The 14,322-nt window shown below is 44.2% G+C and overlaps 1 protein-coding gene across 7 annotated transcripts in view; it reads left to right on the top strand.

The window, feature by feature from the left end:
• Positions 1-14,322, top strand: part of LOC104634817 (leukemia inhibitory factor receptor) — a 90,144-nt gene that overhangs the window by 21,257 nt on the left and 54,565 nt on the right. For 2 of the 7 annotated variants that reach the window (XM_075739901.1, XM_075739895.1), the window contains exon 1: positions 13,357-13,595. The exons of 1 other annotated variant lie outside the window; for it this stretch is intronic. The gene's annotated coding sequence lies outside the window, so the exon portion shown is untranslated. Of the gene's footprint in view, positions 1-13,356; positions 13,596-13,798; positions 14,103-14,322 lie in introns of those variants that run through there. 4 more of the 7 variants (XM_075739898.1, XM_075739897.1, XM_075739902.1 and 1 more) reach the window with 4 other exon arrangements.

A 14,322-nucleotide genomic window follows, 5' to 3' on the forward strand; every position in this document is an offset into this window, starting at 1 on the left:
ACTGACCAAAGCACCTCAGCTCATTCTTATAAATGATTTTTAGCCCTCATTCTGCACTGACATTTCCAGAGGTACATCAAGATCTACACAGTTTCTGTAACAGAATATGGACATTAATTTATTATTATTATTATTATTATTATTATTATTATTATTATTAAATATATTTTCCTTACTCTGATATGAAAGTGGTTGTATTCAGAATTTGGTGATGGGGCATTTGGGTGTATTTGCCCCTCTTTTGTTCCCTGTTTCTTCCCACTTGTTTTTCTTGTGCAAGCATTTCCACATTATTTCAGAGGAAGGATCTCAACTCAGAACTGTTGGCTTGTGCTTGAAGAAACAAGCATGAATAGTGGGCGTCCATAACCTCTAAAATTCATCTCCTCTATCTTTACTGACTATTTGACTATGCCGGTTGGGCTATGCTCAGTGACAAAAACACAGTAATATTTTATGCCAAAATTTGGGAACCAGTGGGTTTGCAAAGCCGTGTCCATTGTCCTCAGACTAATCCTCCACCTTTCCACCTCAACCACTAGAGCCCCATGCTTTCCATTAGTTTCCTCTACAGAAATCATCTGTGAAAATTATTTCTCATGCCATATACACTGACAATTCTAAATTGAGTGAAGAATAAAAAAAAACAACCCAAAGTTCTTCAAATCTGCATGCTTATACAAGATTTACTTGTAGATGAAGACTGGACACTGTTTGTGTATTTAAGTTTTCAGGTTGGTTGCCTGCTCTTTAGGCTGTAGAAGGATAAAAGTAAAACATCACTTTGTACTTTGAGCAACTGTTCAGTGTTCAGTAGTTATACTTTGTATACTATCATTTTGGGTAGTTTTGTATGAGCCTTCCAAGCAATATTGCCTCTCCTGCCCCCCATTTCATTTGAGCAACTAAGAAAATGCAGGCTGTAGTAGATGATTCCCATTCAGAGAATGCAATAGTGATAGACTCAGACCTCTTGTGATGTATTCTACTTTACTTGCAAGGAACCTAGTAAGCCTGTATCCCTGGGTACACCTGACTCTAAGAGGTGGAAACTCTTACACTGCTTGTAATTCCCTGTTTCTTTCAGCCAGCACTCCCGGGAGCTCTCATCTAACTCTCTCAGGTGCTTGTGGTAGGTGCTTCTGCAGTGACATCTGGTATTTCCATGCTACTTTCTCTTCCTGCTCATTCCTTTGTCAGTTGGCTATATGGACCTTCACAAATATATACCAGAAGACTCCTCCTAACAAACCTTTAGGGTACAGAAAATATATCTTAATTGAAACCACTTCCTGCTGGTTTTTTACAATGTAACAGTAGACTCACACTTTTCCTGGACAATTTTTTGTTTCAGTTGTGTTATTCTGAAGTGGTGGAAAACTGGATAAATACGTTAAGGATGCTAGAACACCTCAAGACAGTCCTGTGACTTCACCTGGAAATGAGGAACACAGTCTTTTATATGGCTTTTGCAAATCTGTGAGATCGGTGTAGAGATTCCAAATTCTTGTCATCAAACCCATGTCATTAGGATCACACTCCCAAGAGCACTGGGGAGGCAGATACTGCTGATACGTAAGGCAGCTCTACGCACTTTCTTTTCTCTAGGTCTGGATCTGCACATCCTCTCTTGCTTTTGACAAGCCATCAACACCACAGGTTTGCCGGTAATACAAAAATAGTGTAATGAAGGTCCTCTTCTGCTCATGGAATATCACAGATTCTTCATTATCTAAGTAATTGTGGATTATTTTAAATGTTATAGATTCCTTCTTTTGAACTGATTAGGCTCAAATAGAAGATATTGACGCTCACAAAAACCATAGACTGGAAAGGTAAAATTTGTGGAATATATTCCCTTGAGAGAGTTAATTAATTGTTGCCTGTGAGTTTTGTAAAACCAAACTGAATACTTGTATAATAATAAAGCAAAAGAATACAGAAAATGTACCAGCCTGGAACTAAAGGAAAGATAACTTTTGTAATTAAAGGAACATGTGCAATTTAGATAGGCATTGTACACAGATTGGTCAGCAATTAATACTAATGTATCAAGATTATTTAGGAGCTACCCAATGTTGTTTCTTGTTCATCTAAAAAAGAGGATTTCATGCATAAAATCCTTCCTCAAGAAACACCAAAATGCATTGATCTTGAAACTTGTAAAGATTAGTCAGTGTTGCATTCATTTCAAAAGTAAAATTGCAAAATCACAAATTATGTGTTAATTACATTTGTTCACAAGAGCAAACATTAACACACATCTGTTAAACATTAATTGGCTTTTAGGAATAAAATTATGGGGGAAGAATGAGTCATAGTGGTAAAGTATCAATCTTTCTAACGATAATGTCACTAAAGTCATCCTCTCTGCTCCATTCATCTTTTTCAGGAACAGCTTTGTGAGGGCATAGGTCATATGGTAGAGAGTTCAATTTTTTTTTTTTACTAAAACTGACAGCAATGGTTTGCATTGACTTGATCTGCTCCTGCATGTGTCAAAGACAAGGGATTCATAGTCATTGTGCCTAGCCAGGTTTGATATTAAACATTACTGCTAATAAATATGGAGCTGTTTTATGTCCCTTAATAAAATTTAACAGTTATGTAGCTTTATCTTTCAAAACTGCTGGAAGCTGCAAATGACTAGCTAAACACAAAGATAACCTTTCCTCTCTAATCTTTAGAGTCCCATGCTTCCCATTTGTTTCCAGCACAGAGATTTCCTGTGAAAGTTATTTCTCTGTACAGTGCTGCAATTAGAGGAGAAAATATAAGGTGTCTCTAGGAGGATGTTTAGTGGGTTGGTTCTGCAGCCTGTGGTTTATCTCAAAAGGTAGGAGTAGCATCACATGTGGTCAGTGACTGCTGCAGTATGAAATGAGGGCTAGTTCTCTGGAAATTTCTGCGACACTTGGGGCCACAGAGGGTAGCCCTCTGTAAGAGACTGCAGGAGTAGCCCTTTAACAAGCTTCAGAATAATAAAAGGAAAGACCAATGGGAGGGGGAAGGGAGAACATAAAAGAAAAAAACACCAAACCAACCAAAAAAACCAGCCAAAACACAGAGAGAGGCAAGAGCATTTGCAGAGCTGTAGCAAGACATTTGTTTGGCGTTTGAGGTAACACTGTCCCTCACTTTTTCTTCTTAAACTGAAATGCTTGCTTCTGTTTCAGTCTGAGACTGTGCTGAGCAGTTCCCACTGAAAGCAGAACTTAATCTTGTTCTTCCTCTTATCAGCTGTGGGAACCCATCCCACAGGTGAACTGGTACAAATTCTCCCCGAAGCCTTTGGTACACTCCCTCTTTCTGGAGCTGGAGCCAGCTGCACTATAGGACAGACTTCACATCCATGTGCAATAATAACAGCCAGCCTGCAGTGTCTCTGGCAAGAACTTCTTGCAAAAAAAACCCCAATGATTTATGCAACCACTGTCATCTGTGGAGAACATAAGGTTGTCTCCTAATTCCGGAATCTCGCTCTGGAGTTGTGGGCATGGAAGCAGTGAGATGCCTGCTTTGGTATCACTGCAGGACAGGGTTGGTCTGTACTTCCAGCTCAAAACAGTATAATCAGCCCTTACTTCCTCAGAGTCACCTTTTCTCACTGCTGCTGAGCTTTGTTTGGCATGTACCAATGGCTACTGTAGATCCTGCCTCCTCCAGATGTGGAAGGTTTTGGGGAAGTTTTTACCACTTGGAACTTAAAGAAAAACCTGTTACTGGCACAGCTTATGTTATACTGTAGAAGGAGTGGAAACTTCAGCAAGTCTTTCTGTCGGGGCTCTCTTGTGTGGGTTTCTCTGTGGGAGGAATTGGGCCATTCTGGAATAACTTGACACAAGGACTTGTGTTCCTCTGAAGTCCGGGAAAGTGGTAGGATTGCACAAGACGGGTCAAGGTTACTGCCTGTAATAAGGGACAGGGTGAATCACAGTGGGACTGTCATGGGTAAATACAAGTTCTGTCCCAACTTCCTCAGCAAGCCTAACTGTTCTGTGCAAAAAATACATGGCTTTCGCACCTGAATACTCAAAAAATGTATGCCCTGGAGCAGGGACCAGAAGTTTTCACTTCCCCCTCCCTACCCAGGCTCTATTGTTTGCACAATCACTTTCACTTCTGCTCCAGCCTCTTCTGCCTCTGTAGCTTGACTTTTGTTTTTTTGAGGGATGTCCATGCTTCAAAAGCAGAGTGGACAGTGCCCTCTAGCCTAATGAGGTGGTCAGAGCACCCTATGGACATGGGAAACATCCTCTGCAGCACCCTCGCACATTGCACCCAAGTTCTTCCACTTCCCAAACAAGTCTTTAGCCACCTTTGTAGTTGGAGGTGATGTTTTCACTGACATATGATGGCATCTGTTGTTTCTCCCATGTGGCTTCGGAGAGAGAAAATCTCGTGTGTTTAAATCCAAGAGGGTTTCAGGCCACAAACGCCAGCTGGGGAGGCCCGAGGATTGTGAGTGGGTAGCACAAGATGTAACACAAAAGATCAGTGTTAATGCCATCATCTCCAAAGCCAGGAGAGACTCTATCTAAATGTGACTTCACACAGTGTGTATATTCTACATCTTAAAGCTCAAGATTTTCAAAGATTCTTCCTTAGCGTCAGTCTTGCTAATTACAGGCATGAGAAGGAAGACTACATGTAAGGCCAGGGGTCTGGAACAAGGCATGTTGGAAGTGCTGCCTGTTGGCACATATCAAAAGAGAGAAGACAACAAAACCTCAGCTTACAGAGCTGTGTAGGAAAGCAAAACTGAGAAAAGAGATGAGACAACAGGAATTTCCTTTTAGCTAGAACATGTGCCCTGTGCTCAGCACTTTGCTTCCTGTGAGCCTTTTCCCCTCTTCACTAGATGCCTGTATGGATTTGTAATTATATATTTTCGGTTCAGCAAAGAGTGTGTCTGGGCTTCGATTTTTTGAGTGCTCAATTTTTCTTTAAATGAAGGAGGACTAGCAGCCTAACCAAAGTGCGAGGAACATTAAAATGCTGAGTGCTGCAGTGCCCATAACTTACGCATGATCAGCTCCAGGCTGCACTCCACAGCAGTGCCATGCATAAAACACGGAAGAGGTGCAGACTGAAGAGGCATTCAGCACTTGGGAACTTGCAACAGCCAGCATGACAAAACCAAACACCTTTACTGGGGCTTCACTGAAGTACCTCTAAAATTGGAATTAGGAGCCTAATAAAGGCTTCCTGGATGTTCTCCTGAAAGCCAGGTACTCCTCCCAGGCAATGTAGTTTCCATGTTCCAGTGTATACCCAAATAACTTGGTGCTAGAGGTTTGCGGAGGATGAGCATTGCTCTCGTGCTGAGATGCGGGCTCACAAAGAGCAGAGTCCAGACGATCTTTGCAATTAGGGACACAGCGCTGCTCCCTCAACTGTCACCATGTTGCTTCTGACAATGGACAAAAGGCAAGTTCCCTTTTTTCTTCAGGTTCCTACTCTCACTCCATCCTGGCTATTGTGAGTGTGCTTGGGTCCCTGGCCATGCCTGAAATACTCCTATCTAGTGGCTAAGGCACATAGCTGAAGGCTGAACTCACCACGTCTCCCAGGCTAAGGACAGCCTAGAGCCCAGGACTGTGGTTTCACACAGGGCAGGAGTGCTCCTTCAACTTTTGCCCCTGGCTGTTTATTTCAGCCCTATAGCCCTTCAGGATTTGCCCTTGGCTGTTTATTCTTACCTCCTACCAGCCTTCCAGTGGCTTGATATTTGTTTTCAGTGTAATTCACAGCAGGGGAACTATTCAGTTAAAAAATACCTTGAGGGGAGGTTAATTAAGGAAAAAAAAAAAAAAAGAAAAGTAATTGTTTCCTTGATCTGTCTTACTGTGTGGATGTGTGCAAAGATTTATGCTAACACAATGCAGTAGAGGATTATAAAAGAAGCAACACAATGGATGCTCAAGTTCATACTGCTGGCAGAAAAAGTACCTGTCAAACCCTAATCTAGGCCAACACACGTGTTAACAAACCCTGTGCCTCATGCACTCACAGTATCTGTCTTCAGAACGTGCTTTGCAGCCTCCCTGGTGAGCTGTGCTTCAGAGCAGGGAGCACTGAACAGAGCCAAGTGTGAATGTGGATCAGTTTTAGCTCAGTGCTGACAAATGGGGTTCTATAACACAGGGATTCTGCATCTCAGGTGACCCAAGTGGAGAAGGAAATTGCCTAGACATCCAGCTTGGCAAAGATGGGGAACAAGACAGAGCATGCTCAGTCGCACAATTTTCAACATGTATGTACATTTCTGGTGTCTCCAGTGCTGTCCACACATGTTCTAAGAAGTGTTTTACAGCAAATAGTTTTCTGCCTGAAGAAGCTTAATCTTACAGCCCTGATGCTTCAACAAATCATTCCTTGAGTGGGCAGCATCCTTTACTAGGGATGTGCAGAGGCAGATTGAGATCACCGTCAATCTGCAAACTAGTGAAAGCAAAGGTGCTTGTCACACCAGAAGGGAGGATGTGAGGATGTACGCAGATACGTAATTAAGTGGGTACTAGGTTAGGATTCTATGTCATTGGTAGAGATGTTTTTGTACAAAAATAAACACACAACAGGGGACAAAAATAGGTCCACATTGATGGAAACTCCTGGAATGGATACAGAATTTGCCACAATATTTAACCTAATGCAAACAATTGCCTGCTTTTATGAAAGCATCTTTCAACCTGACTTTCAAATATGCTTCTTTACTAGCATCAAAATTTCTGGTTTATGTGCAAATACAGACCTTTTATTAGCCTGCAAGAACTGCGGTTAACCAGGACAACTGAGACACACCAAACAAAAATATTTCTAAAGTCAGGCTAAGAAAGAAAAAAGTTGCTTCCAAGAAGTGGATTTTGCCATTGTGTCCTCCAAGACCACACCTTAAGACATCTTATTTGCACATTATTTAATAATATCCCAAGCTCTGAAGCACTCTGTTAAACAGTATTGAAACCCACATCTGAAAAATAACATGGAAAGGCTGACAGAAGGAATGCCATGAACCTTGTAAATACAGAACTTCATATGCTCCTGAAAAGCATTTGTTACATATCTCCACCTGCTCTTCGGCTGAGCTGTCTTTCTCTCACTACTTTTATGCTGATGCATAGAAATTTGGTTCCAAGCAGTGAACTGCTTACAGCTCAGTCCAATGATAGCATGGGAGAAGGTGTATTTATTTCCCTGGATACGGTTCAGCAGCGGGGAGAGAGGGTGTTTCTGCATGGAAACTTTGTGCAGGGAGAATTTTGAAAATTCTAAACAATTATTCAGCATTCACTGAAGCTGGCAGCTCAGCTGAGTTACATGAATACTGGTTGAATGGCTCCTGTTGATGTAGAGATCAGCTCTGGAGTGCATGCAAAGTTCATAACAGCTTAGGGTGCTTCAAATTCATCAGACATGTTCAGGCCATGGACTGAAGCACAGAAAATCTGATGCATCAACTTACTAAGCTTTGTAGTACAGTGGACATATCTTTGTGGTATTTCATAGAAATAGAGACAGCATGGCAATATCTAGGTGATAAATTGGTGAGCAGAAAGGTATGACTGACGGGAATGGCACTGCATGGGAAACAGTGCCAACACCACAGTGACAAGAATTGCTACATAAGAAGCATAGTTAAAAGTTGCACAGAGCAAGGCAGTATGTTTGAATGTGATACACTGACGCTGGGGAGCCAACGGAGGGCCTTGGAATATTAAGAGTATATGAGTGTCTGAGATGTTCTCAGTATCTTCTATTTGCAGATTTCCATGCTTCTCTGGCTATTACAAATCTAAATTAGCTTCTGACTCTCATAAATCCTCTTTTTCATGGTGTAATTAGGCTTTCCACTACTGTGCAAAGTAAGCCTCTTCAATTTCATATCCTTAAATCAGACCTAGTTCTAGGACTGGTTCCACCAACCTTTCCATAGTTAGTAAGATTGTTACTATTTGTTGGTGTTTCTTCAGAATATATATTTAGCTTCATTTTTTTTCTGAGAACTATGCTGTATCTTATTTCACTGACCTAAAGACTGACCTCTCATGTTACTGTATGGAAATCAGCAATGGGACACATCCAACATGATGATTAAGCATGTGCTGAACTTCACACTGCCAGTATAATCAACTGCAGGATGGCGCAAATGTTTAGGTTGGGAAGCACGCCTCCAACTGCTAATCAGTTTACAGCATGTAAGTTGTTTTAGCAGAGGAACTTCAGCAGTAGGTCCCTTCTCAGGCATTTGTTCACTCTAGCTACTGTAGACATTTCTAACTGAAGTATTAAGACTCATCTGAAGGAAGTATGAATGGAAATGCTGGCATGTGGAAGCATCAGAAGATACACTAAAGCAAGGGTGAACAGAACGAGCATTAATGGACATGATGGACATGTACGACAGCAGTCAAATCAAGGAATGGTTAGGAGTGTGTTGTTTATATCAAGACCACAGGACAAGACCAAAAGTTCAGTCCTCTTGCTCTGATAAAGCCATAGCATAGGCAACTCATCACCCTCAAAACCATGCTTTGATAACATGGTCTCAGATAACACATTCCCAAAAGGACGATAGACAGTAGCCAGAAAGATGGCAGAATGAAGGAATAAGGTATTGGGCAGAAACTTTTCCAAAGGTTCCTGGAGGCTAAGGCAAGCAAGGGTCAAGCATCACAACTGTTTGACTCAGGAAGATATAAAAGACGTGTTCCAAAAAATTGCATGTTGTTGCCAGTCAAGACAGACCCAATGTACTTAGTGAGGACTCCACAATTGCTGCCCCTTATCCTCTGTCCTACATAACAAATGACCCTGGCCAGACCACTTGGACACAAAGACCTTGACACTTGGCAGTGTGTGGCAATGAGATCCACCTGCCAGCATCTCTGTACTGCGCAGAAGAAGCTTCACCTTCACTGCTGACCGTAAGGGTCTTATTACTGGTAGTGAATCCAGTATTTCCACACCATGTATTTTTCAGGCATCTGAGATATAGATGTTTTTCCAGTGAAAGGAATGCAAGTGCCTCCAATTTAATTGGTTTTGGCAAGTAGTGTTCTTTCCATTTCTTTTTAAATTCATTGCACCATCTAAGTTAGTGCAGGTCAGTAGATCAAAGACCTTCATTGCTTCTCCCTGCAAACCCAAAAACCACAATAGACCGTATGGCTTTCCTGCAGAAAGGGGAGACCAGGGACTATCTTGAAGCCCTTTAGCAATATATTGCCAACATGTCACTGGGTTTACAGGCATAGGTCCCTAATGATGAAGAACATTCTCAGTTGGGCAATGTGGTCTAGTGGAGGGTGTCCCTGGCCATGGCAGGGGGGTTGGAACTATATGATCTTTTAGGTCCCTTCCAACCCAAACCATTCTATGATTCTATGATTCTATTTGAAAAATATTAATTACAAGGCGTTTATTTCTCTGGAGTCAGTGTACTCATTTCCAAGAATAGCTCTGTGCCAGCTTGACAGCACAGGGATGCTTCCACTGAGATCTCATAGGAAAGAGCTGTTGCTTTGTGGGTGCACCAAAACACATGCACTATCCACAGTACTTGAGGTTATTTTGGCATGAACAGAGCCTACTCCTGCTCTTATCACAGCCAGTATGAGTTTTGTTATTGGCTTTCCTGAATACATTCAGTCAGACCCAAGTTTGCTTTGTTGGTTGTATTACATAACTATTTTTTTTTTAAGAAAATAGGAATAGATATTCCATAAAAGGAATCATTGGCAGACCTTTGGTGGCAATATTATATATTTACAATCTCTGGTGTTTGTAAACGCTGGTAGAAGTACTGCCTCTCACGCTTCTGTTAAACTGTATGGTTTGTAAAATGTGCGCACAGCTTCTCAGCAAAGGAAATTCTTTAATATTCTTTATTGACTGGAGGAAAGTGGGTGCCAAATACAACTGTGAAATGGGAAACAATGCACAAAGGAAAAGTTCCAGAACATCAACACATCCGTTCGTTTTCTCTGCCATAAATAACCAACACACCCTTAAATACAAGACTAAATGGCTCCAGGAAATTCTCATTAATGAAAACGTCCTAGCTGGGCTTCTCACTTTCATTTGGAATTTACATGCCCCAAGAAGTTTTATCTGACCTAGACTGCAGATATGCTGTTCACTAAGTAATAGTAAGCACTGAGATAAACTAAGATAAACTAAAACTAGCCTGCTATCTGGAGAGACTTAAACCCTCCTCTCTCACTGGCCCAAGTATTAATGTTGAAAGGCACAGCCCTGCTGCTGCTAAAATCAATGACAAAACCCTACACTAAGTATATAAAGACACAATGTGTGTTCCAGCATCTGTCCCTCAGTTTTCTGGAAACTAGAGAGAGATAAGGCAGGAAACTAAATAAATGGCCTGCATATACCTACTACATGTAGATAAGGTTAGTTATAAAATATAGCAGCTATGACATTTTACAGGGCAGGTCTGATGATGAGACAGGATGCATAGATAGCATATTTTCTGCAGATAAGAAGTAGTAGATCAGTCCTTTTTCTAGGGGATATTTATGTTAAAATTAGCATGTTTCACTGTATAAAAAAAGAGATAACTGATACCAACCATCTGTAGCTTTATCACCTTGAATATAGAGACTTGTCTTAAATAGAATCAGATCTAGAAAGTTTCTTAACTTCCAATGGAGTCATTAAAAATTGAGTCATTAATACAATATAAGAACCTTAAAATAACTTCAGAAACTACCCCTACCTCTGATTTCTCCTGGCAGCTTCTTCTAATTTCACAATCACATTTTTCTGCTTAAAAAAAACCCATCCACCCCTTTTTCCCCAGTTCCTCTATGGAATCTCTGTGAATTACAGGGAAGTTGCCTTGCTAATTAAAGAGAAAATAGTAAAAATTACTATTGCTTGATGTCATCATACAGAAAATGAGCCAGATCTTCTGCAATTACTCATGGTAGACACAGTACCATGTACATGGTACAGGGCTTCCTGACAAGTGAGATGCCTATGAGCCTTCACTAAAGGCGAAATAACATAACCTGCAGAAAAGAAAGGCGGTACAATTTCATTTTACATTTTCAATGCCTTTCAAAGAAAGTTGCTTTGTTGCTTTCATGGATGGAAGTCTGTCATCTAAGGCACAGGTAGAAGCTGCATCCTTCTCAGCCTTGGATGCAGACCCAGGGGAGGGCACCAGGCTCCAATTAATGAGGTCTGGAAACAGAGGCAATCCTCCCTTGGATGGGTCACGTATGATGAAATGACCACTATCTTCCCAAGACTTCTGGTGCTATGGATATTCATAGAATCATAGAATCATAGAATCATAGAATGGTTTGGGTTGGAAGGGACCTCAAAGATCATCTAGTTTCAACTCCCCTGCCATGGGCAGGGACACCCTCCACTAGACCACGCTGCCCAAAGCCCCATCCAACCTGACCTTGAACACTTCCAGGGAGGGGGCATCCACAGCTTCTCTGGGCAACCTGTGCCAGTGCCTCACCACTCTCACAGTAAAGAATTTCTTTCTAACATTTAATCTAAACTGAGCCTCCTTCAGCTTAAGGCCATTACCCCTTGTCCTGTCACTCCATGCTCTTGTAAACAGTCCCTCTCCAGATTTCCTGTAGGCCCCTTCAGGTACTGGTAAGCCGCAATTGGATCTCCCTGGAGCCTTCTTTCCTCCAGGCTGAACAATCCCAACTCTCTCAGCCTGTCCTCACAGGAGAGGTGCTCCAGCCCTCTGATCAGCTTCATGGACCTGCTCTGGACTCTCTCCAACAGCTCCATGTCTCTATTGTACTGGGGCCCCAATCTCATTGTGGTTTGGCTGCTGTTGCATGGAAAGAGGGCAGGGAGGGCTTCTGGGCTAGAATGGGAATAGGGAAGTAAATTCAAAAATGGTCTTAGGCAGGTGACATACCAAACCTCTTGATGCCTGGAGTGAAGTCTAGACCTCAGAATTAGGAATCCAGCAGACCTTCCCACTGGGGAGAGATTTGGGACTGTGAAGAGCTGACTGATGTGCTGGAAAGGTAACTGTTTAAACTTGCTAGATAGAAGACCCCTAAGAGAACTCAAAATCTGCCCGTCCTTGGAGTTATGAATGTTTCAAAGCGCATCAGGAGAAGACATAATCTTCTGCTTGGGATTCACAGCCCAGGGCTTCTCTTCATATGCTGTTTAAAAACCCCTCTTCTTTCCCAAGAATGATATGTGTATAAGGATACTCAATCCTTCCTCTTGAGAAGGTGACACAGGTCAACGGACAGACAACTGTCTCAGGATACAAGGCCTAAAGTCAAGCGTGCTCTTGAGTCAGAAGAGATCTGAACTCATGTTCAGATGCATGACCTAACCACAAGGTTCATGCATCTCTTGCTGGCCTGCTGAAGCTTCAATTCTCTGCACAAGCAAAAACACTGGAGAGGGGAGGAAACAGTGGAAGATTTCTTCTCTACAAAATAGCTTGTATTCACTTAACTTGAGCAGGGAATGTGCAGGCTGGCAGGAGACTCTGGCTTTGGGGACCTGAGATCATCTACTCAGCCAAGGTGGGACACAAGTCTGGACCAGAACCTCCATACAAGTATTTGCAGTTCTATATCATCTAGGTTTTGAGAAAAACAATCTACAGCAACTCGGAAAACTTCTGTAGGAAAATGTAGGCAGAAAAATGCAAGGAAAACCCAGTAGTCACTTTTTCTCCCTGTTCTGCTGTAGATTACTGGAGAACAAGAGAGGACCACAAGCTTGCCAACTCTTCTGATTTTATGGGCCTCGTGGTATATGTTTTTTTTAATTGCCTGACTCTTGAGACTGTGGGATTGTGAGGTTTTCAAGTTTTAATTTAAAAGAGAGGCTGGCATGTAGCTGTTGTGGCTTCAAAGAAATGTTGGAGGTCAAGTCCCAGACCTCAAAAGCAAGAGGCAAATACAAAGATAAAATGAATCAAGAATCTTCTGGGTTTGTAGGACCAGGCCCACCACTTCAAACCCTGAAGGGCTCACAGCATTGGATATCCAATATACATTTCTAAGAAGGATACTTGACCGTGTCATGGAGACAACCTGAAATGATCAGATCAGATCCATGACTTCATCCACCCCCACAGCACACTCTTAACAGCCCACTGGGGACTCAGCGAAACCACTGGCTACTTCAATATCTGCAACAACTTACTCCCGGCAACAGAACTAGAGGATGTCAGCCTGAAATCCCCAATAGCTTCGGCCCCATAAAACCAGGACTGCCTACCGGCAGCGCGCCGCCGACCGAACGCGGCCCCAGTAGCATGACCCGGCCGGGCCCGGCGGAGGGAGACGGCGGTGCTCGGGAGCTGGGCCGTGGATGGTGGCGGCGCCGGGCGGTGCCGGGCGGTGCGCGGCGCAGGCTCCTCCCGCAGGCAGCCCGCCAGGCCCTCTGCTCCATCCCTCTCTCCCTCCCTCCTTCCCTCCCTCCCGCCCCGGCTCCATCCCTCCTTCCTGTCGGCGCTACGCACTGCTGCCCGCCGGAGCTGGGCCGCCCAGGACCGTGCCGCGGGCAGCCCCGGAACACCCCGCGGCATGAGGCTGCCGCAGGGCACGGCGAGGCGGCGGAGGGTGAGTGCCGGGCCCCGGGCCGGACGGCTTCTCCCGGCGGCGGCCCCGCGATGGGGCTCCGCTCGCACCTGGGAGGGGGCGGCCCGAGGGGCGCGGTGGTAGATGCCCCCTCCATCCCTCCCTCTGCCCGCCCCGGGGAGGTACCGGCGAGGAGGGGCGAAGGGGGGCTTGATAGCCCAGCCACGGCCCCGCCGGGCCGCGAGGGGTTTCCGAGCCCCCCCGCCCCCCCCCGCCTCCCGCCTGCCTCCCCGCTTTCCTGCTGCCGCGGGCGCTGCGGCTCGGGGCTCGGCCGCGGGTGGGGGACAGGTGGCGGCGGCTCCGGGGGCGCGGCGGGGTCGCATCGCAGCCGGCGCGGGCGCAGACCGCGGCAGCCTCCCCCGGGGGTACGGGCGAGAGACCGGCGGCTCCTCTCTGCCGCTGCCCGGAGCCTGCGGTTTAAATAGAGGCTGTGTTTTGTCAACAGCTCATTCTGCTGGCCGGCAGGTTGGTTCAAGGACTGAACTGCGGGTAAATAATATTTATGCCTCTTTTTGTGCTTTTAAATTGATTTCTTTTTTAAAAAAATAAGTAGCACCCTTCCAGAAAAGGGAAGCTTGGGAGGAGAATCCAGAGCCCCTTCTGCGGTTGGGGAGCATCCAGACCTGCTGGGCACCTCACTGCACGGTGGCTACGCAGGGACACCATTGCAGTGGCAGCTTGCTGTGTCTGTTTTGAGTGATTGAGTTTC

The sequence above is a fragment of the Balearica regulorum genome, chromosome Z (assembly GCF_011004875.1).
Source record: "Balearica regulorum gibbericeps isolate bBalReg1 chromosome Z, bBalReg1.pri, whole genome shotgun sequence".
Classification (NCBI taxonomy): Eukaryota; Metazoa; Chordata; class Aves; order Gruiformes; family Gruidae; genus Balearica; species Balearica regulorum.